This window comes from Notolepis coatsorum, assembly GCF_963971535.1.
Source record: "Notolepis coatsorum genome assembly, chromosome: 5".
Classification (NCBI taxonomy): Eukaryota; Metazoa; Chordata; class Actinopteri; order Aulopiformes; family Paralepididae; genus Notolepis; species Notolepis coatsorum.
In genome coordinates, this window is record NC_140169.1 from 18,088,556 (window position 1) to 18,112,354 (window position 23,799).

The following is a 23,799-nucleotide window of genomic DNA, read 5'->3' on the forward strand; positions in this document are numbered from 1 at the left end:
CATCTACACAGTCATTTCCCACTGCTCCAGACCATTTACACAGTCCTTCCCACTGCTCCAGACCATTTACACAGTCCTTTCCACTGCTCCAGACCATTTACACAGTCCTTTCCACTGCTCCAGACCATTTACACAGTCCTTTCCACTGCTCCAGACCATTTACACAGTCCTTCCCACTGCTCCAGACCATTTACACAGTCCTTCCCACTGCTCCAGACCAAATTTTACACAGTCCTTCCCACTGCTCCAGACAATTTACACAGTCCTTCCCACTGCTCCAGACCATTTACACAGTCCTTCCCACTGCTCCAGACCATTTACACAGTCCTTCCCACTGCTCCAGACCATTTACACAGTCCTTCCCACTGCTCCAGACCATTTACACAGTCCTTCCCACTGCTCCAGACCATTTACACAGTCCTTCCCACTGCTCCAGACCAAATTTTACACAGTCCTTCCCACTGCTCCAGACCAAATTTTACACAGTCCTTCCCACTGCTCCAGACAATTTACACAGTCCTTCCCACTGCTCCAGACAATTTACACAGTCCTTCCCACTGCTCCAGACAATTTACACAGTCCTTCCCACTGCTCCAGACAATTTACACAGTCCTTTCCACTGCTCCAGACCGTGTAAGCTACGCTGCTTGTCCCAGCTTTACACAGTCCTTTCCACTGCTCCAGACCGTGTAAGCTACGCTGCTTGTCCCAGCTTTACACAGTCCTTTCCACTGCTCCAGACCGTGTAAGCTACGCTGCTTGTCCCAGCTTTACACAGTCCTTTCCACTGCTCCAGACCCTGTAAACTACGCTGCTTGTCCCAGCTCGACGCTGCTCTGACTGTGTATAGGCTATACTGCCTGTCCCAGCCTGCTGCCACTATATAAATAACATACTGAACCTGTGGGGGAAACACTGAATTAAAACAAGTAAAGGACTAAAGTTCTTCCATCGCTGAGTGGTTCTGCTAATATGATCGTATATGAATGCTGGACAAGGCCTAGAACTGAATAACAGAATTTCCCCATGGGGATCAATAAAGTATCTATCTCCACCATATCTATCTATCTCTATCTACCTACAATGCATTAACGTGGAGAAAATCAATGTGATCAATCTGTGTTTTTGGTTGAACTGTCAAGTCAAGAAGATAATGTTGTTTGACTTTCATTTTCTATGCATTCTGAAAAGCCCAAGGCTCACGGTATGTTATACACTGCACACATCAGTGTACTTGGTATCACATGCCGAGCAGAGAGAGGGCATATGAAGGCCCGGGAATTACATTAGTCTGCCTGCATGAATACTCCTCTATGCAGTGTGGAAACCAAGGACCATCGTGACGTTGCAAACAGGAATCAAGCCAAAAACATTACTGGAGAAAAGAGAAGAGTCTAACTGGTTTAACGGCGTCATTAAACTTCATTTGAAACCCCGGTTGTAATTTAAACCCTGCTGTATCATGGACCTCATTTCCAGTTGGGGGGTAAAGATAAATATTGTAAAAACGACCAAACCAAACTCAAGCTTCACATCTTCCTTGGTAGACTAGGTCCTACACAAACAAATGTATATTTGTTGCTAAACTCATACGTGGAGTGTTTAGTCCACTCATCATGAGACCAAGCATTGATTGATTGAAAACTTTATTAACAGATTGCAGAATGGGTACAGTACAGCTCAATACATACAATTGTTAAGGGGATGCAGACCAGAGAAAGACTTTCGTCTTGTTTACATCAGGGTCCCCCATTTTCAATTCATCATAAAGCATCTATTGTTTGGTTATGTAAAATAGCAACGTTATAGATATTTTGGGTCCCACATATCTCACAATTTTGCAAAACAGCCAATTAAAATACAGTAAAACAGCTACTGAGCCTTGTCCACGATCTGACGTGCCATTAACCCAAGTAAACAGGTTTGCCGGATGAAATCTCGTGATATATAGCTAGTATTCCGTATTAATATATTTCACGGCAGCATCATGGTCTGATAAATCACACACGACCGAGGCAAATCTCTTTGTTTGGAATAATAAATCACCACTGCTCGATCAAAAGGTTCTCAACCACTGCCACCACCGGGGATCATCATCATGCGGACGATACCGTGAACAATCGGCGGTCTCTCGGCGGAAAACCACCGCGCCCATCCGTCCGCTGTGTCAAACACACACTCGATATAACTTACCGTGCCTTGAAACGAAGGGGATGTTATGGATTTTGTCTTATTTCTCTCCAGAAAACCCGGCTAAATGCCCTTTATTTCCTTGTTCGCGGACATCTGTCACTCCAGCAGCAAGCCACACCAGTCGCGCAGCAGCCCTGGGTCCTCTCTGTTCTTGTGACGTCAGAGACCAACAAGGAACCGACGCTGTTGTTTGATCTTTGATCGGCCTCCCAGTCCAGCCCTCTGCGAGTTGCAATAGGGGGTATCTGCAGAGCCGCAGAGCCCAGGCGTGGACGGGTTTGAGGCGGGGCTTCGTGGCGTAGACAAGTATTAGTGGCCTGGACAAGTACCTTTACATCAGGGTCCCCCATTTTCAACTTCACTTTCGTCTCGTTTACATAGATCCCCCATTTTCAACTTAACTTTCGTCTCGTTTACATAGGTACATAGGTATAGACAGTAATGTTACATCTAGACATTTATGACATACCAGATCTAGTAATAATAGAGTATATACATTTGATAGTTTACGACACACATACACAACTTAACTTTCGTCTCGTTTACATCAGGGTCCCCCATTTTCAACTTCACTTTCGTCTCGTTTACATAGATCCCCCATTTTCAACGGCGTAGACAAGTATTAGTGGCCTGGACAAGTACCTTTACATCAGGGTCCCCCATTTTCAACTTCACTTTCGTCTCGTTTACATAGATCCCCCATTTTCAACGGCGTAGACAAGTATTAGTGGCCTGGACAAGTACCTTTACATCAGGGTCCCCCATTTTCAACTTCACTTTCGTCTCGTTTACATAGATCCCCCATTTTCAACTTAACTTTCGTCTCGTTTACATAGGTACATAGGTACATAGACAGTAATGTTACATCTAGACATTTATGACATACCAGATCTAGTAATAATAGAGTATTGTAGTGATTGTTAATTGTACATAATTCACCCACGGAACTATTGTTAGGAACAAGAGTTCCGCCCGAACATTATAGGAGGTGGCACTACCTGCCACCAGGAGTCAGTCTTCTGCACGCAACGTAGCCGTAGCATGTTGTATTTGTGTACTGAATAAATGCTGTTCGCTCTAACTCGAGCTACCGTCTCCGACTCCCATCTCTCGGCACTACACTGGTGACCCCGACATTGGTCTCGCTGAAGTATCAGGGACCGGACCGAACATGGCAAACGATGCCGTTATTATTCGATTGCCGGAGTTTTGGGAGCATTCTGCGGCGGCGTGGTTCGCGCAAACAGAGGCGCAGTTTGCCCTACGAGGGGTTGACGACGACGCCGCGAGATATTACCACGTCGTCTCGAGCCTCGGGAGCACTACAGCGGCGAGGACGGTAGGCTTCATAACAGCTCCGCCTGCCCGGTATAAATATGAGGCGTTTAAGACGCACCTACTCAGGATTTTTGAGTTGTCACCGTCTGAGCGGGCCCGACGCTTGCTGGATATACGTGGCTTGGGAGACAGCAAGCCGTCGGCGCATATGGAGATGATGCTGAACCTACTGGGCGCCGAGCAGCCGGACTTTTTATTTAAAGAGCTGTTCCTCAGACACATGCCGCCACGGGTACAGACGGCACTGGCCAATACAAACATTGTGGATCCCCGTGCTCTGGCAGAGGAGGCAGATCGGTTCTACCTGGCCACTCGACACTTTGCCCCAGGGCTAATAGCCTCGACTCGCGGTTGCACGCCGCAGGGGGGAGGGGCGAGGAAGAACAGGAGCAGCGCGGCCGCAGGCCTGTGTTATTACCACGCACGTTTCGGCGCGAGGGCGACAAGATGCCGTTCCCCTTGCACTTTCGTCAGGACGCATAAACGCAGACACCTGCGCCCAGTAGCAGCGGTGAGCGCAGGTATGTCGAACGGGCTGCTTTTCATTAGAGACACACTCTCCGGTTGCAAATTCCTCTGCGACACCGGAGCTCAGAGGAGCGTCCTGCCAGCTACAATAGAGGACACCGCCGGCGGTGATAGAGGTCCACGCCTGACGACCGCCAACGATACCCCTATCCGCACCTACGGTACGAGGACCGTGGAACTGTGTTTTGGGGGCCAGCGGTTCACGTGGGACTGCATCACGGCCGACATTTCGTTCCCACTACTTGGGGCAGATTTCCTGGGTGCACACGGTCTCCTCGTGGACATTAGACATGGCCGCCTGATAAACGCACAGACACAGGCTTCGTTGGCATGCGTCCGCGATGAGGCGACATACGGCGGCCTTCTTACAGCCTTCACCGACCACGAACCCCTCACGTTTTCTGAGTCAAGACACGTCGCCGAGAAGCCCAACGTCGTCATCGGAGCTGTACAGCCGGACCTCGACTACGTCAACAGGGGCTCGGAACAGGCCTCCGACCACGACATCCAGGCCCTCGGGACAGCAGATTCCAGGCTACGCCTGGAGGACGTCGCGATTGGTCACGCGGGTCCGACGCTGCTGTGTGACCTGTCCACCGGACACCCTAGCCCACAGGCCCCTGAGGACTGGCGAAGGCTCGCCTTTGAGGTGGGGTACAACCACCACAAGGTTGAACCCGCCCACGTAGACATTTCCCAGCCCTTGGAGCTGGCCCTCTCCCCCCGCCGAGGCCGTCCGCCGCTACCCCGGGACCCGCCAACGACGGAGCCGCCGTTGGCCTCGTCGACGTCTGTGCCCCCGGGTGTCGGGGAGGACACGGGCGCTTGCGCCGCCCCTACCTCCCCGCCCCTGGCTTTCCACACTCACCGTGGCCGGTTCATGCCCCCGGGCGCCGTGGAGGGCGCAATCGCTTGCACCGCGCCCCGGGTTGTCCGCTCACGCCGCGGCCGGGTCGTTGTCTCTCCCCGCCGTGGAGATTTTGACCATGGTTGAATTCTGGGGGGGCTTGTGTAGTGATTGTTAATTGTACATAATTCACCCACGGAACTATTGTTAGGAACAAGAGTTCCGCCCGAACATTATAGGAGGTGGCACTACCTGCCACCAGGAGTCAGTCTTCTGCACGCAACGTAGCCGTAGCATGTTGTATTTGTGTACTGAATAAATGCTGTTCGCTCTAACTCGAGCTACCGTCTCCGACTCCCATCTCTCGGCACTACAGTATATACATTTGATCGTTTACGACACACATACATGTAACGGTTGTTCCCTGTGTGTGTAGGCCTGCCTTACACACGCGGCTCCTGCGTTGTGTTCTGGTCGTGATGCGAAGTGAGGAGTCAGCACACATGGACACTGTTCAGTCTTTTATTTGGTGGTCTGCAATGGAGAGCCACCTGCATGAAACGGGTGGTCAATGCCACAAAGGAACAGCGTCACAATATATTCACTCGTCAAGTCTTTCACGTTGAATGCTTGTTGCAACTGCTAAACAATTATATTTACACAATAAATCAACACCTTAAGGCACATACCTGCATGAAACGGGTGGTCAATGCCACAAAGGAACAGCGTCACAATATATTCACTCGTCAAGTCTGTTGACAAAGAACAACCAATTGACTATATTGCCACGGTGAAATACACCGGTTAAAACCTTCAATTGTGCATCTAAACTAACCACACCATTCATCACAACACTATCGAGCCATTATCATCTGTTAACATTCAATTCTACAAAATATATATACAACAGTGTAAAACATAAAAGTGCTGCGCGCTACAATAGTCAACATACCTTTCACGTTGAATGCTTGTTGCAACTGAACCCAAACCGGAAGGTTGCTTCTAACACGCGCTAATAATTGACCCGGAAGTGCAAAACTCTCGAACGTGAACTTTCCCAAGTTACGTTCAGATAAAGTGTCTTTGGTATAAAGAAATAATAAACAATTGTAACCACTTGTAAACATTTGTAAACAGGATTTGGTGACATTTCAATCCTTAATAAAATAATAAACAATGTTCATTTGACACTTGTTACATACACAACTTAACTTTTGTCTCGTTTACATCAGGGTCCCCCATTTTCAACTTCACTTTCGTCTCGTTTACATAGATCCCCCATTTTCAACGGCGTAGACAAGTATTAGTGGCCTGGACAAGTATGTTTACATCAGGGTCCCCCATTTTCAACTTCACTATCGTCTCGTTTACATAGATCCCCCATTTTCAACTTAACTTTCGTCTCGTTTACATAGGTACATAGGTACATAGACAGTAATGTTACATCTAGACATTTATGACATACCAGATCTAGTAATAATAGAGTATATACATTTGATAGTTTACGACACACATACACAACTTAACTTTCGTCTCGTTTACATCAGGGTCCCCCATTTTCAACTTCACTTTCGTCTCGTTTACATAGATCCCCCATTTTCAACGGCGTAGACAAGTATTAGTGGCCTGGACAAGTACCTTTACATCAGGGTCCCCCATTTTCAACTTCACTTTCGTCTCGTTTACATAGATCCCCCATTTTCAACGGCGTAGACAAGTATTAGTGGCCTGGACAAGTACCTTTACATCAGGGTCCCCCATTTTCAACTTCACTTTCGTCTCGTTTACATAGATCCCCCATTTTCAACTTAACTTTCGTCTCGTTTACATAGGTACATAGGTACATAGACAGTAATGTTACATCTAGACATTTATGACATACCAGATCTAGTAATAATAGAGTATATACATTTGATCGTTTACGACACACATACATGTAACGGTTGTTCCCTGTGTGTGTAGGCCTGCCTTACACACGCGGCTCCTGCGTTGTGTTCTGGTCGTGATGCGAAGTGAGGAGTCAGCACACATGGACACTGTTCAGTCTTTTATTTGGTGGTCTGCAATGGAGAGCCACCTGCATGAAACGGGTGGTCAATGCCACAAAGGAACAGCGTCACAATATATTCACTCGTCAAGTCTTTCACGTTGAATGCTTGTTGCAACTGCTAAACAATTATATTTACACAATAAATCAACACCTTAAGGCACATACCTGCATGAAACGGGTGGTCAATGCCACAAAGGAACAGCGTCACAATATATTCACTCGTCAAGTCTGTTGACAAAGAACAACCAATTGACTATATTGCCACGGTGAAATACACCGGTTAAAACCTTCAATTGTGCATCTAAACTAACCACACCATTCATCACAACACTATCGAGCCATTATCATCTGTTAACATTCAATTCTACAAAATATATATACAACAGTGTAAAACATAAAAGTGCTGCGCGCTACAATAGTCAACATACTTTTCACGTTGAATGCTTGTTGCAACTGAACCCAAACCGGAAGGTTGCTTCTAACACGCGCTAATAATTGACCCGGAAGTGCAAAACTCTCGAACGTGAACTTTCCCAAGTTACGTTCAGATAAAGTGTCTTTGGTATAAAGAAATAATAAACAATTGTAACCACTTGTAAACATTTGTAAACAGGATTTGGTGACATTTCAATCCTTAATAAAATAATAAACAATGTTCATTTGACACTTGTTACATACACAACTTAACTTTTGTCTCGTTTACATCAGGGTCCCCCATTTTCAACTTCACTTTCGTCTCGTTTACATAGATCCCCCATTTTCAACGGCGTAGACAAGTATTAGTGGCCTGGACAAGTATGTTTACATCAGGGTCCCCCATTTTCAACTTCACTATCGTCTCGTTTACATAGATCCCCCATTTTCAACTTAACTTTCGTCTCGTTTACATAGGTACATAGACAGTAATGTTACATCTAGACATTTATGACATACCAGATCTAGTAATAATAGAGTATATACATTTGAGGGGGAATACATTTACATTTAGCTGACGCTTTTATCCAAAGCGACTTACAAGTTCTGTACGGCAAGCCATCAGGAAGGGCACAACTCTATCAGCTGAGTAACAATGTTCATAAAGTGTTGACATACCAGATCTAGTAATAATAGAGTATATACATTTGAGGGGGAATACATTTACATTTAGTCATTTAGCTGACGCTTTTATCCAAAGCGACTTACAAGTTCTGTACGACAAGCCATCAGGAAGGGCACAACTCTATCAGCTGAGCAACAATGTTCATCAAAGTGTTGAGTGCTACAGTGTAGGTTAGTTTATTAGGACAAGTGCATGACAGTACGGTTAGTTAGGGTTAGATTTTTTTGTTATAGATTTTTTAAATTTTTTTTAATTCAGATAATGGTTGAAGAAGTGCGTCTTTAGTCGACGGCGAAAGATTGGACGTGATTCGGCTGTCCTAACTGGGGTGGGTAGTTCATTCCACCATTGTGGGGCAAGGACTGAGAATAGGCGACTTCTCTTTGATGACCCTCCCGGAGCTTGGATAGGAGTAGGTCTGAGGCGGCCAGAAGATGCAGAGCGTAGGGGTCTTGAGGGTGTGTAGTTAGAGACCATTGACCGGAGGTAGGCGGGAGCGGTTCCCTTTGCCGCATGGTATGCTAGGTCGAGGGCCTTGAAGCGGATTCGTGCAGCAATGGGGAGCCAGTGCAGGTCCCTAAGAAGTGGGGTGACATGGGCCGACTTCGGTAGGTTTGAGATCAGGCGGGCCGCTGCGTTCTGAATGAGTTGAAGAGGCTTAGTGGCAGTGGCCGGGAGGCCAGCGAGCAGTGCATTGCAGTAGTCGAGGCGGGAGATGACTGTTTATTGGACGAGGAGTTGGGTGGCTTCTTTTGTCAGGAAGGGGCGGATCCTTCTGACGTTGCTCAGGAGGAATCGGCAGGTTCTGGTTGTTGCTGCGATGTGAGCAGAGAAGTTCAACTGGTCGTCGAGGACAACACCAAGGTTCTTGGCGGTCGGGGACGCAGTCACAGCTGCATTCTCGACTGTGATTGAAAGGTCGGTTAGGGGGGAGGATTTGGCCGGCAGGTGGAGCAATTCTGTTTTGCTTAGGTTCAGTTTGAGGTGGTTGGACGTCATCCAGGCGGAGATGTCGGACAGACAGGCCGAGATCCGCTCAGAGACGTGGATATCTGAGGGAGGGAAGGAGAGGAAGAGTTGAGTATCGTCGGCATAACAATGGTAGGAGAAGCCATGAGACGTGATAATGTTACCCAGTGATTTAGTGTAGAGGGAGAAGAGAAGGGGTCCTAAAACCGAGCCCTGGGGGACACCCGTCCGCAGGGGGCGGGTGGCCGACAGGGTCCCTCTCCATGACACTTGGTAGGAGCGGTCATTGAGGTATGATGACAGCCATGTCAGCGCAGAGCCAGCCACTCCCATTCCTGCGAGGGCCGCAAGGAGGATCTGGTGGTTGACTGTGTCGAAGGCTGCAGATAGATCTAGGAGAATCAGGACAGAGGAGAGGCCTTTCGCTTTTGCTAAGTGAAGTGCCTCTGTGACCACAATGAGGGCTGTCTCTGTGGAGTGACCAGTCCTGAAGCCTGACTGATTAGGGTCTAGGAGGTCATTCTGTAAGAGATAAGCAGTAAGTTGGTTGGATACAGCACGTTCAAGTGTTTTAGAAAGGAAGGAGAGAAGAGAGACAGGACGGTAGTTGCCTATGACGGTAGGGTTCAGGGTTGGTTTTTTTATGAGCGGCGTGACTCTGGCTTGTTTTAGGGAGGTGGGGACCACCCCCGAGTTGAGTGAGGAGTTGATGGTTGCAGTTAGGAATGGGAGGATGTCTGGTGCTATGGTCTGGAGGAGTGGGGAGGGTAGCTGGTCCAGCTGGCAAGTAGTCGGACGGTTCGACGTTACCAGTGTCAGGGTCTCTGCTTCTGTAATGGGAGAGAAAGATGACAGAGTGAAGGATGAGGTTCTCGATTCAGCATTTGGAATGGGTGGGGGTTGGGAGAAGGAGCTGCGGATGTTCTCCACTTTTTCCTCAAAGAAGATCGCAAAGTCTTCGGCAGAGAAAGATGAGGGAGGGGGGGGTGGGGGGGGAGTGAGGAGGGAGGACATGGTAGCATGCAGTTTGCGAAGATTCTTGGCAGAGGCCTCGATCCTATGGTGGAAGAAAGAAGCTTTGGCATTAGTGATGGTTTTGGAGAATGTTAACAAGAGGTTGTGATATGTGTCGATGTCAGCAGTGAGGCGTGACTTTCTATACTTCCTTTCAGCTGCTCTCAGGACCTGTCTTTGTTCTCTCACTGGATCTGTCAGCCATGGACTGGGTGGGGAACGGCGGGCAGGTTTCTCAACGAGGGGACAGAGCTTGTTGAAGGAGGTTGCAAGGGCTGAAAGGAGGGTGGAGGTTGCCATCTCTGTGGAGAGAGCAGAGAAGGTGTCACTCAAAGGTAGAGCGGATAGTATGTCAGAGAAGAGGGTGGAGGGGGATAGGGAGGGCAGGTTGCGTCTGAGTGAGACTGTTTGAGTTGGGGTGAAGACCTTTCGGTTAAGCATGAGAGTTAGTGAGAAGGATATGAAGGAATGGTCAGATACATGTAGGGGAGTTACCGTGGTGTTAATGATGCTGGAGTTACGGGAAAATATGAGATCCAAGGAGTTGCCTGCTTTGTGGGTGGGAGGCATGGCAGTGGGAGTCAGGTCAAACGATTGTAGGAGGGAGACTACTATGACTGACTGAGATGAGTCAGGCAGGTTGAAGTCGCCCAATAGAAGGAGAGGGGTACCATCTTCCGGTAAGGAGCTAAGAAGCATGTCCAGCTCATCTGTGAAGTGATCGAGTGTACCTGGAGGGCGGTAGAGTGTAACAATGGTGAGATTGAAAGGATTAGAGACAGATACTGCATGATATTCGAGAGAGGAGAGTGACAGTTCTGGGAGTGGTGTTACGTTTGTAGCCCATGAAGGAGATGTCATGAGGCCAGTGCCTCCACCCCGTCTGGAAGGTCGAGGTGTGTGAGTGAAGTTATAGTTTGTAGATAATGCTGCAGGTGTTGATGAGTTATTGGGGGTTATCCAGGTCTCAGTTAGAGCCAGGAGCTGCAGATTTAGACTATGGGCGTAGGCAGTAATGAAGTCAGCTTTCTTGACTGCTGATTGACAATTCCATAAGCCTCCCTGTACTGTGACAGGTGTATTAGTGGCTGTAGGAGGGTAGGAGAGATTAGCCGGGTTGCTAGCAAACTGCCGTGGGTGGGTTGAATCTGTTCTAGAGGAGCAGATTGTGGATATAGGTATGAGACACATTGTCTTGTCAAGGGTGACAGGGAGGAAGTAGAGAAATAGCAGAGTGGGAGGGAAAGGGAGATTTTGGAGAGTGGAGTGTAAGATAGGACTAGGGTGTACTTAGCACTAGGTGGATCCCTCGGCGGAGAACTCCAGGAAAACTCCTCCTCTTTGTCCCTCTTCGTTTCTCGACGCTTCGCTGACGCTAAAACAACAAGCCTTTAAATCTCTATCACTAATTAGTGCTGTCTTAACACCTGGCCCTTAATGGGGGCACTTAACAAAACAAAATGGCCGTTTTAAACACGCCCCTTTAATCAAGTCAGCTGGTTCCTCACTTTTAAGATTCACTAATAAACTTAAAATGGCTTACCCTAGTTTTCAGTATAAAGCAATGTTTCTCAGTGAGTGTGTCCTGTCCTTCCTTAACAGAGCTCAGTACAGAGGTACCGTTCACATTTGAACCGATACGGTACCGGTACCTGTGAATTGATACCGGTACCCAACGGTACCTTTTTTCTGTACTTTAGTCTCTAAAAATGTAATCTACTCTCAGTTGTGAAAAAAGAAATCCAAACTTCAAATAACCACACTTTCCACCGTTTTCTGCTTGCCCCGACTGCTTTGTTGTTGAATCAAGTCAAATCCTAGGTAAGCGTATATATAAGTATAAGCGTGTGAACGTTGACATGAAAAGCGTGTGAACGTTGACATGAAAAGAAAAAAGTCAAAAAAAAAAAAAAAAAAAAAAAAATTATTTATTTTTTAATTTTTTATTATTATCATGTAATCTTTCGCGGGCCGGTCAGAATCATCCCGCGGGCCGGATACGGCCCGCGGGCCGTACAATGCCCAGGTCTGCTCTAGACACAAGACACCCTAGTCTAGACACAAGACACTCACAAGACACAAGACACCCTCTAGACACAAGCCCCCCTCTAGACACAAGACACCCTCTAGACACAAGACACCCTCTAGACACAAGGCACTCACTAGACACAAGACACCCTCTAGAGCAGTGTTTCTCAGGGGGGCGCATAGGCATGACAGGGGGGGCCTTGAGATTTAAAAAAAAAAAAAAAAAAGAAAAAAAGAAATTGGATTACTAAAGTGCTACCTGTTGCAGCTGCACTGTTCTCCATGAAAATACCATTTCTCAAAATCTGAAAATCATTATTTAATAAAACACAGAAAAGGATCACCAAGTTACTCTGGATAAAAAAAAACTTTACAGACAACATTGAGACAAAGCTTCCTGACACATCTCCATCCAAACTCTTGGAAGAACTCTTTGAAATCTCATCTGATACCACCTAGAGAGCTAGTTTCAGAGTGTGGTGCTGAGTACCAAGTATCTCATCTCATGGCCCACCAAGTATCTCATGATGCAGCAGTTAAGGTGTTGATACCATTCAGCACCACATACAGTATCTGTGTGAAGCTGGCTTTTCATCCATGACAGCTCTGAAAACAAAATATAGGGCCAATTTAAAAGGTCACGATATTGGTGTTATTTCAATAAATTTAAAGGGGAACTCCACTATTTTGGGAAATTAGCTTATTTAACATCTTCCCTGGAGTTAGACAAGAAGATACATACCTTTTTTGTCTCTGTGCGTGCATTTTAGCTTTGGGAATAGACGCTCCGTTAGCATAGCTTAGCTTCATCACTGGAAGTGAGGCAGGACAGTAGCCTTACAGTGCCTTACAGTGTATTGCAAGGTCTGACATTGACCAAATTTGATATGCATGACCTTGGTGGGCTCTAGGTCAACTCCTGAAAAGGGGGTCAATGTCAGACCTTGCAATCAAAAGTTAGGGGGCGCACTGAAATTATGGCAAGGGTTATTAGCCCCCTAACTTTTGATTGCAAAGTCTGACATTGACCCCCTTTGCAGGAGTTGACCTAGAGCCCACCAAGGTCATGCATATCAAGTTTGGTCAATGTCAGACCTTGCAATACACTGTAAGGCACTGTAAGGCTACTGTCCTGCCTCACTTCCAGTGATGAAGCTAAGCTATGCTAACGGAGCGTCTATTCCCAAAGCTAAAATGCACGCACAGAGACAAAAAAGGTATGTATCTTCTTGTCTAACTCCAGGGAAGATGTTAAATAAGCTAATTTCCCAAAATAGTGGAGTTATCCTTTAAACATGGCCCATTTCATGACTATTTTGTTGGGGCGAGGGGGGGGGGGGGGGGGGCCCAAAATATTTTGGTCCGCCAAAGGGGGGCCTGACAGAAAAAGTTTGAGAAGCACTGCTCTAGAGTGACACAAGACACTCACAAGACACCCTCTAGACACAAAACACTCACTAGACACAAAACACTCTCTAGACACCAGACACCCTCTAGACACAAAACACTCTCTAGACACAAGACACTCTCTAGACCAGACCTGGGAATTGTACGGATGATTCTGACCGGCCCGCAAAAGATTATGATAATAATAAAAAAAATAATAATAATAATTAAAAAAAAAATTACTTTTTTTTTCATGTCAACGTTCACACGCACAATATACGCCTAGGATTTGACTTGATTCAACAACAAAGCAGTCGGGGCAATGGCAAGCCGAAAACGGTCGAAAGTGTGGTTATTTGAAGTTTGGATATTTTTTTTCACAACTGAGGTAGGTAGATTACATTTTTAGAGAATAAAGTACCGAGAAAAGGTACCGTTGGGTACCGGTATCGATTCACAGGTACCGGTACCGTATCGGTTCAAATATGAACGGTACCCATCCCTACTGAACACACAACTGCAGGGCAAGGGCATTTTTGCTCATGAAATGCATAGCCATGTGAAAGCCTTCATGACAAAGTTGCAATTAATTTCAAGGCAACTAGGCAGCAACAATCTCGAACACATGAAAACCCTGAAAGAGGGAGCTCCAGTAGCTCACCGCGTACCTCAAGCGCTATTTCGGCGCCGGGGACAACCGTGCTCGTCACGGATCTGGGGTTTAGCGAGTTCGAATCCCGGACTGCAGCCGTGCCTTTCCCAGAGTGTCTTCCCCCCCATCTGTACCCCTTCAGCCTGTTTCTGTCGGTCATTCTTGACCAGAGTAAATGCGATAAACGCAAAAAAGAGCCAGCGGAATGGCCAAAGTTTTAAAAAAAGAAAACCCTGAAAGAAGTCAAACCATCAGCTGATCACCGGCATAGGTACTCATCCATGTTGGGAGCACTGCATGATGAATTTTCAAGGCGTTTTCAAGAAGATTTCAAAAAGGTTGAGGATGAAATGCAGCTGGTTTCCTCCCATTTTACCTGCAGTGTTGATAGTGTACCCACTGATGTTCAGCTTGAACTAATTGACCTGCAGTCTGATTCACTACTGAAAGAGCACTTTAAGTCAGCATCACTGATAGAGTTCTACTCTGCTCTCAAGGAGGAGAACTTTCCAAACATGGGGAGACATGATCAGAAGATGTTGGTTCTCTTTGGATCCACCTACATATGTGAACAGACATTCTCAGTCATGACGTTTACCAAATCCAGGTACAGATCCTCTCTCACTGATGAACATCTGTCAGCTGTGCTTCGCATCTCCACCTCAGACATTCAACCTGACTTTGATGGACTTGTTAAAGCTCAAAAGAGACTGGATTTCTCACACTGAATGAAAAAAAAGAACTGAAGAACACTAAAATGTGGGAATATAACAAGTGAAATGGGACACTTCATTCTTTTCTTTTTTTCTGCACAGTAAAAAAAAGAACTGAAGAACACTAAAATGTGGAAATATAACAAGTGAAATGGGACACATGATTTTTTTTGCACAGTTCTGAAAACATTAAATGTTTAATATAGGCATGTAAAGTCAAAAAGGCTACAAAACTGGGACACTTTTCTTTACACAGTTACACAGTTCAGTCACATGTCTTGTTTATTTTGGCTACAAAGATGATGTGATGTCTTTAGAAAGCTAAGAAAATCCTTGTTTCAATAGTATATGAAACTCAAAATGCCCTTTGTTATTAATGTGACTGAAAATGAGTTAAATGTTTCACATTTTGTTTATCATTTTGGAAATTCTATTTGAATAAATTATATTTTTGAAAGCTAACCTCACCTTTTAATTGCCAAATAATAACATACACTCTTACCAGCGGTCAAAACAATGCCATTACTGCTTTTTATATAGAAATAAAATGTATATTATGCATAATTGAGTTCGGAATTTTGGCCCGGCCCTCCAAAATATTTTCAGTTGCTCATTTGGCCCCCTGGGAAAAATAATTGCCCACCCCTGCTCTAGACACTGGAGGGTTAACTAGCTGTCCTTATATGGGCGTGTTCCTTTTAACTAGCTGTCCTCATATGGGCATGTTCCTTTTAACTAGCTGTCCTTATATGGGCGTGTTCCTGTTAACTAGTTGTACTTATATGGCTGTGTTCCTGTTAACTAGCTTTACCTATATGTCTGTGTTCAGTGATATAACTGAACACATTCAATGAATGATCGTTCATGATTTTGGGAGAACGTGAACTGAACATACTGTATTTCCGCCAGATGAACATAATTGTGAACACGTTCATTCTCGGCGCTCTATCACAGTATAACTTCGTTCAAAAGTGTGCCAGATTTGGGATGGGCGCACGCACGCACACACACACACACACACACACGCGCACACACACACACACACACACACACCGAAAGGGGAAACTGATCAATAATCACAGTGTGATGGAAATGTCAGTATTCTGGTTGCCGTCTGTGGTTCTATATGGGTTGTGGCAATACTTTTTACAAATAATAGCTCACAGCAACGTATAGAAAAAAGAACTATAAACTATAAACTAGTTAACTTTTAAACCATGATCTTTAGTTAAAAAAAAATATTATGAACTATGAACTGAGCTAGTTCATTTTAAAATGTGTGAACTGTGAACTGAACTAGTTCATGTAGAAAGTGAACTTTCCCAATATTGTCTGTGTTCCTGTTAATTAGTTGTACTTATGGCCATGTTCCAGTTAACTAGCCGTACTTATATGGCCATGTTCCAGTTAACTAGCCGTACTTATATGGCCATGTTCCAGTTAACTAGCCGTACTTATATGGCCATGTTCCTGTTAACTAGCTGTACTTATATGGCAGTGTTCCATATAACACACACACACACAAACATGGACACACACACCCAGAGGGACTCATGTAGCTCAGTTAGACTGTAAATATCTCAACAATGATGTCACTAAACACACACACGCACACACACACACACACACACACACACACACACACACACACACACACACACACACACACACAGACAACACACACAACACAGACACCACACACACTGCCCCCTAGCAGTAAGGACCCCTGGGGCAGAACAGCTTGTGACGTCTCCAGGCAGATAGTCACTAATAGATTCCATCAGGCATTTCTTTTCTGCATTGGCGCTGCACTGTCGGCTGCCTCGTGTGAGGGATCACTCCCCCCCCCCCCTACAGCCCTGTAACAACCCTAACCCACTCCCCCCTCCTTCCGTAAATGGCGCTGCCTATGACGGCTGCCAGTCTGTTTGCGGTGGTGAATATGCATATGTTTTTCTCAAGGCTTTGTACCATTATTACTATCTAAAATGTAATAATTGTGGAATATTACTGTAATGAGCTGTATGTGTATGATCCAAGCGTCCTATGATCCTCATAGGAGCATAACAGAAAAAAGCATTCCATGTGAAGGTATTCTGTATCTTTGCATGTCAACTAATAAAGAAACTTGAAACTTGAACAAGTGGTTTCTTTCTACGGGTTTATTAAAGGCTTGGTCCTCCAATCCACCTCCAATCCACCGTGAAAACTTAAAACAGAAAACATAAGTCGCGTTAGGTCGCCACAAACAATAATATACACAGTATGAAAAACAACACGTCAACAAAGCAAAATACAAACAAACATTAAATACCTCGTTGGCTGCATGCTACATAAAAGGGGTTTTATTCTTCTGTTCTTGTCAACAGTCTTGGTAGTGGTAGAAACTGTACAACTCCGACCATCCCTGTCGCTTGCTCGCAGGTGCCTTGTGTGGTGCTAACAAGCTAACACTTGGCTAACAAGCTATATGGCGGATGCAGTCTGGACACAGTGGACAGTGGTCTGGAATACATCAACAGTGGATTATACACTTTACAAGCCCTCCTGCCCTGGACGTTTCAACTAAACAGTGAGTCTCTCTCTCTCTCGCTCTCTCTCTCTCGCTATACACAGCTGTCTCCGCGAAATGCGGCTACGGAAAAAAGTATTGACTGTGCTTGCTGAGACGATAATAGGCTAGCGATTCAAAACGCGCTGCTGTGTTGTGAACTATAACATTAATTTAGCTGCTGCTGATGCATAATGAATGAATGGTGAGTTGTTTAAAATGACAACATACATGTGTTAATTATTTGATTTGATTGATCCGAGAGACAGAGAGAGAGATTGCTCCAGAGCATCTCAGAGCATTACATTTTCAACTCGACCTCCTAACGTGAACTGCGACCCACAAGGCACCAGCGGCACCAGCCGCTACTGGGTTAGAGTTTGTCTTAGAGCATGGCGATAGAACGCCAGGTAGTTTGCAGTCTGTTCGACGCGGAAATGGACAAAGAAATGTACTTGTGTTGTGTCAGTCCCCAAAAGTAAAACGCGAGAGCAGCCAGGCGGGACGCCATATATAACCAGACGCCAAAATGAATATACTATAAATGGTAGCGAATTAAATAATAAAGAAAATAAAAAATGCAACATAAATACATTCTCAAATATTACACTATAGACTTACAAACTGAAATAACATATAAATGATGAAACCATATAATGGCCACAGCTACACTCCCACCAAATCGCACACACGTGGGATTTCACTGAACATAATGGTCGACTTTTTTTTTTTTTTTATCCACTTTTTATCCCATTTTCTATATTTTCTCCCATCCCAATTTCGTATCATCCAATTCAACCCTCCCCTGTCACGAACGCTGTTTCTTGCCTCCCACAAGCCGGCTGCAATGTGGACTAAGTCATACATAGCACAAGTCCCCTCCGGTACTTGAGGTAACAGCAGTCGCATCTTTTCACCTGCGCAGCTCGATCTCTCAGTGGCGAGGAGTAACGCGTGGGAGGCTCACGCTGCCCCCGACACTTCCTGATTCTACTGCGCAGGCGCACCAACCGACCTGTAGGAGTCGCTGTCCACATAATGGTCGACTTCTATGGTTGACTTCTACATTAAACGTTTCTTGTGATCATTCAGCTGATAGACTTGTAAGTCGCTTTGTATAAAAGCATCAGCTAACTGACTAAATGTAAATGTCATTTAACATAAATTCCAGGCAAACATTAAATTAGTCTGCTTCAAGTAGCGTTACAACCTTCTGTACAGGTCTATCAAGGAACACTCTTTTAGTTGTAGGTTTCCCTTTTTTGTCAAATGTGGTGTCACTCACCAGCAATTTAAATTTTCTCACCCTACCATCTGACCCTGGATAGACGTCTGTGATTCTGGCCAGCTTCCATTCATTAGGTGGTGCCAGATCGTCTTGTAGAAGAACGATGTCGTTGACCTTTGAGTTCCTTCTGTCCTTGTGCCACTTTTGTCTTGATTGTAAGTTTAAAAGATACTCCTTTCTCCATCGAGTCCAAAACTCATTAGCCAAATACTGCACTCACCGCCACCTCTTTTGCAGATACAGATCTTCTCTGACAAATTGACCAGGTGGGGGCAGAAGGATTGTGGACTTCATTGTAAGGATGTGGTTGGGAGTTAAAGGTTCAAATGCAGATGGGTCATTCAAATGCTCAGTGGTGAGTGGTCTACTGTTAACAATGGCCATAACCTCATACAGAAATGTCCTTAGAGTGGTGCAGTCGAGCCTTTGTGCCGACTGGTCGAGAATAGCAGTAAGAACACTTCTTACAGTTCTTATCTGCCTCTCCCAGACACCGCCCATGTGACTTGCTGCTGGAGGGTTCATGAGGAATTCACATCCTAGACCTAGAGCCTTCACTCTTTCTTGGTTCATTCCTTTCATGAGTTCTGTGAACTCTCTCCTTGCACCAACAAAATTGGTTCCTTGGTCACATCTTATTTGTCGAACATTTCCTTTTGTAAAACCTCGTGTAGAAGCATGTCTGGTGGAATGGTTGTGTCTGTCAAGACTTATAGATAAGTTATATAAAATTGAGGGGATCTTTGTAACAAGAATATTCCTAGTGAATACAAGGAGTGAGCAGAGTAATTTATGTTTGACAAGTAACACGTGCTGCTTTGTTTTGTACCATTTGTCAATTTTTCAGTTTATTCGTTGTTACATTCGACCATACTGCAGGACAATAGTCAAGATTTGACAAAACCAGAGCTTGAATTACCTGTTTGATAGAATTTAGTGGTAACAAATGAGCACATCTTTTAACAACAGAAATCCCTCTTCCCATTTTCACTACTATATTGTTTATATGGTGTGACCATGACAATTTACTGTCTAATGTTACCCCTAGGAGTCTAGTCTCCTGGACTTGATTAATTACCACATCACTTATCAAAAGTTTCAAGACTGGGTTCGTTCTTAGAGTATGGTTTGAACCGAAAATGATGCTACTTCCTACACTGTAAAAATTTTCACCGTAAAGTTACAATAGCTTACAGGCAATATTTTGCATGACTTTTACAGTAAAATTCACAATAATTTACTGTGAATGGCTTCACAGCAATGTGTTGTAATTTCACAGTAATGGTAGTAATAATAATAATAATAATAATAACTTTATTTGTATAGCACTTTTCATACAGAGGTTGCAGTTCAAAGTGCTTCACAACAGTAAAAAATACAGGCAATAGTACAATACATTGTTGTAATTTCACAACTTCTTACAGTAAGAAATTACTGTGATATCACATTATTTTGTTGTATATATATTACAACAATGTATTGTGACTTCACAACATCAAATTGTAAGACATTTACTGTAATATCACATTATTTTGTTGTATATATATTACAACAATGTATTGTGACTTCACAACATCAAATTGTAAGAAATTACTGTGATATTACAATATTTTGTTGTATATATATTACAACAATGTATTGTGACTTCACAACATCAAATTGTAAGAAATTACTGTGATATCACATTATTTTGTTGTATATATATTACAACAATGTATTGTGTATTTACAATAGCCTACATGAATTTTTGTAGTCCAGCTCCAGTACACTTCCTGAAGGTCACACTTTGGTTTCCTGTCATGATTAATCACGTCATCCTATTGTATCTTGACATGAAACTATTGTATGAGCTTCCTCCAGAAGTATACTGGAGCTGGGGACTATAGAGTTATGCATGTCTATCGTTGTAAATTGACTGTTATTTTGCCAAATTATATAATAATTATTATTTTTCAATTATTTTGTTGGCAAGTCTTTTGCATTACTTTTCAGACTTGCCAACAAAATAATTGAATAATAATAATTATTATATTATATAATTATAAATAATTTGGCAAAATAACTGTCAATGTACAATGGTATGCATAACTGTATAGTCCCCAGCTCCAGTATACTTCTGGAGGAAGCTCATACAATAGTTTCCTGTCAAATACTATTGGATGACGTGATTAATCATGACAGAAAACCAAAGTGTGAGCTTCTGCCAGGAAGTATACTGGAGCTGGACTTCAAAAATGCATGTAGGCTATTGTACATTAAAAACAACAGTCCAAAAGCACAAATGAGGTAAGCCGGCATTTATTGTCAAAAGACAGAATTATTGGGAGCTCCAGTAGCTCACCACGTACCGCGAGTGCTATTTCAGCGCCGTGGACAACCGCGCTCGCGCGGATCTGGGGCTGAGCGCGTTCGAATCCCGGACGGCAGCCGTGCCTTTCCCAGAGTGTCTTCCCCCCCATCTGAACCCTTTCAGCCTGCTTCTGTCGGTCGAACTTGACCAAGTATGAATGCGAAGAAAAAAGCGATAAACGCTAAAAAGAACCAGCTGACTGGTCAAAGTTTAAAAAAAAAAAAAGACAGAATTATTACAAATAATTATATACAAGAATTACACGAGGTAAGCCGGCATTTATTTTCAAAAGACAGAATTATTATTATTCTTATTCTTGAAATGGTAAATGGCTGTTTTCTTTTTTACAATTTGTGCACATTTTACCCATAGGAAAATCCTGCTCGTTGTACAAGTATCGCAGAGAAAATTCAAAGGTACTCACAGTTGCACAAGAGTTTCGGACAGAGAAACGCAATGGTTTGAAAGCTCGGCGTTGCTAATAAACATTTTAAATATTATTTTATAAACTGCTGGTCAACACTGCTCAAAATGGCTTTAGCTGACTGATGCGCCTTGCACATAGAGCGTTTCGCCAGTTCTTCAGAGTTAATTATGGGATTTTATTGTCAAAAGACAGAATTATTACAAAGAATTATATTACAAAGAATTATATTCTTATTCTTGAAATGGTAAATGGCTGTTTTCTTTTTTACAATTTGTGCACATTTGACCCATAGGAAAATCCCATATTAACTCTGAAGAACTGGTCCTCTGCGAAACGCTTGTTGTACAAGTATCGCAGAGAAAATTCAAAGGTACACAGTTGCACGAGCAGAGAAATGCAATGGTTTGAAAGCTCTGCGTTGCTAATAAACATTTTAAATAATATTTTATAAACTGCTGGTCAACACTGCTCAAAACGGCAAAACTAAGACAAAGTAATCATATTCGTAAGTGTTGTGAAGGGCCAGATTAACACTGAGAATCTACGTTTTATTGTTTTATATAACTTGTATATTATTTATATATATAAGCTATATCCCTTTAAGCCTCCGTTTGAATCATAGCATTATTCGCTTTCCTCATTGGATAATGCCCTTGACGTTCGCGGCGCCAAGGACCGCGCCCCTGAGTCAGGTTCAAAGGCGAGTCTGGACAAGTTGGGACATGCCTGGTGCCAGCGCATTGATTCCAGACAAGAGCTGAGGCTGGGCACTAGAAAGCCCTCTAAGTATATATATCGTGGAAGGCGCGAACAGTGGCAGTTCGGCGTTCGTGTGTGAAGTAACGTGAAGTTCGTTCGGAGTAATGCAACAGCAGTAGCTGCACCTAGCGTATAGCAGTCAAGTTCGACCTAACTTAAAAAAACTTAAAAAGAGTCGTCATTTAGTGTGAATCGTATTACAGCAGTTCGTTCGGTGTGCAGCATTAACAAGCAGTTCGTTCGTTTAGTAACTAGTGTGAACCTTAGCAAGTGTGTGTGGACTTAGTAGTAATTAGTGCCAGCACACAAGGAGGGCCTAGTAGCAGAACTATTGGACATGTGCATATTGGAACCTACCGCGGCGATATTGTAGAACCATTATTGGTTGGATTATAGTGATTGTGGAACGTACTACCGTGGAGATCACTGTCGTTTGGATTTAACTACCTTGAAGATCTTACCTCGGGCTAGCTTCGAAGATGAAGCTGGCTGGCTATCATCATTGCTATCGAGCATTGGATTACAGCTATTACCTTGCTACTGAGCACTTGGATTATAAGGACCGGATCCGTATGAGAACCCCTTTTCTTCAAGTGAACAGCCTGAGTATCCGTACCTTCTTCCTTCCCCTGGAGCTTACAACTCTGGGAGGATATCACCTGTCTCCAGCGGTACCCTCGTTTGCCCCCCTATATTGCCATCCTAAGCCAGGCGGCATTTGGACTAGTATACCTAGCTTAGGAATTATTCATTCCCACTGACTTTGCTACTCGCTGACTTTCTCATATTATTCGCCATAAAAGAGCGACCAAGTAATTCCCATTTGTATATTGCTGCATAATAATAAATACTGTAAATGATATCTCCTTGTCACCGTGCCGTCTATTCTGAGTGTCTGCCATATTTAACTGTACTGTCTGGCAAGTAATAATAATAATAAGTAGTAGTGGTTTAATCTATCACAATCTTTAATACAGTCAGGGTTTTGTAACCCCTCAGTTACAATTGGTCCTTCGAGCCGGAGGGTATCAGTAATCTTAATCATATTAATAGTGATATGGCCAGCGGCGGACACTCTCCAAACGGCTCTCCCAAACTATCGAGCCCTAGGCGCCAACGTCAGCCCCCTCCACAATTGGAGGACTACGCTTTCGTTCTACCTCCTAGCTTATCTAAAAAGACGTTAAGCACGGATAAAACTAATAGTTTAAGCATGCCCAATCCTATCGACTTGTCGGCCCCACTAGTAGAGAACCCAGCGGGTTCAAACGAAACTGACTTAGCCCACAGGGGGACAAGCGGGACATGACGTGACTATACCCAAAGACCACAGCGCCACCGAGATGGACCTCGGAGCGCCAGAGGATAAGGACAGCGCCACCGAGATGGACCTCGGAACGCAAGAGACCAAAGAGCGCGCATCCGAGATAGACCTCGGCGCGCACCAAAGAGAAGAGTACCGCGTCTCAGAGATGGACCTCGGAGCGCGGGAGAAAATAAGAAGCAGCGCCCTCGAGATGGACCTCGGAGCGCGTAAAGAGAACAGGTCACCACCAAGTCCTGTCAACGCTAGATCACCCTCATCAGCGTCATCCCCCAGCGAGGCT

The 23,799-nt window shown here is 44.4% G+C and overlaps 1 protein-coding gene across 2 annotated transcripts in view; it reads right to left on the reverse strand.

Annotated features, from left to right (window-relative positions):
- Window positions 1-2,331, reverse strand: part of slc37a1 (solute carrier family 37 member 1) — a 56,755-nt gene extending 54,424 nt beyond the window's left edge. For both annotated transcript variants that reach the window (XM_084314753.1, XM_084314752.1), the window contains exon 1: window positions 2,194-2,331. The gene's annotated coding sequence lies outside the window, so the exon portion shown is untranslated. The remainder of the gene's footprint in view (window positions 1-2,193) is intronic.
- Between the last annotated feature and the right edge of the window lie 21,468 nt (window positions 2,332-23,799).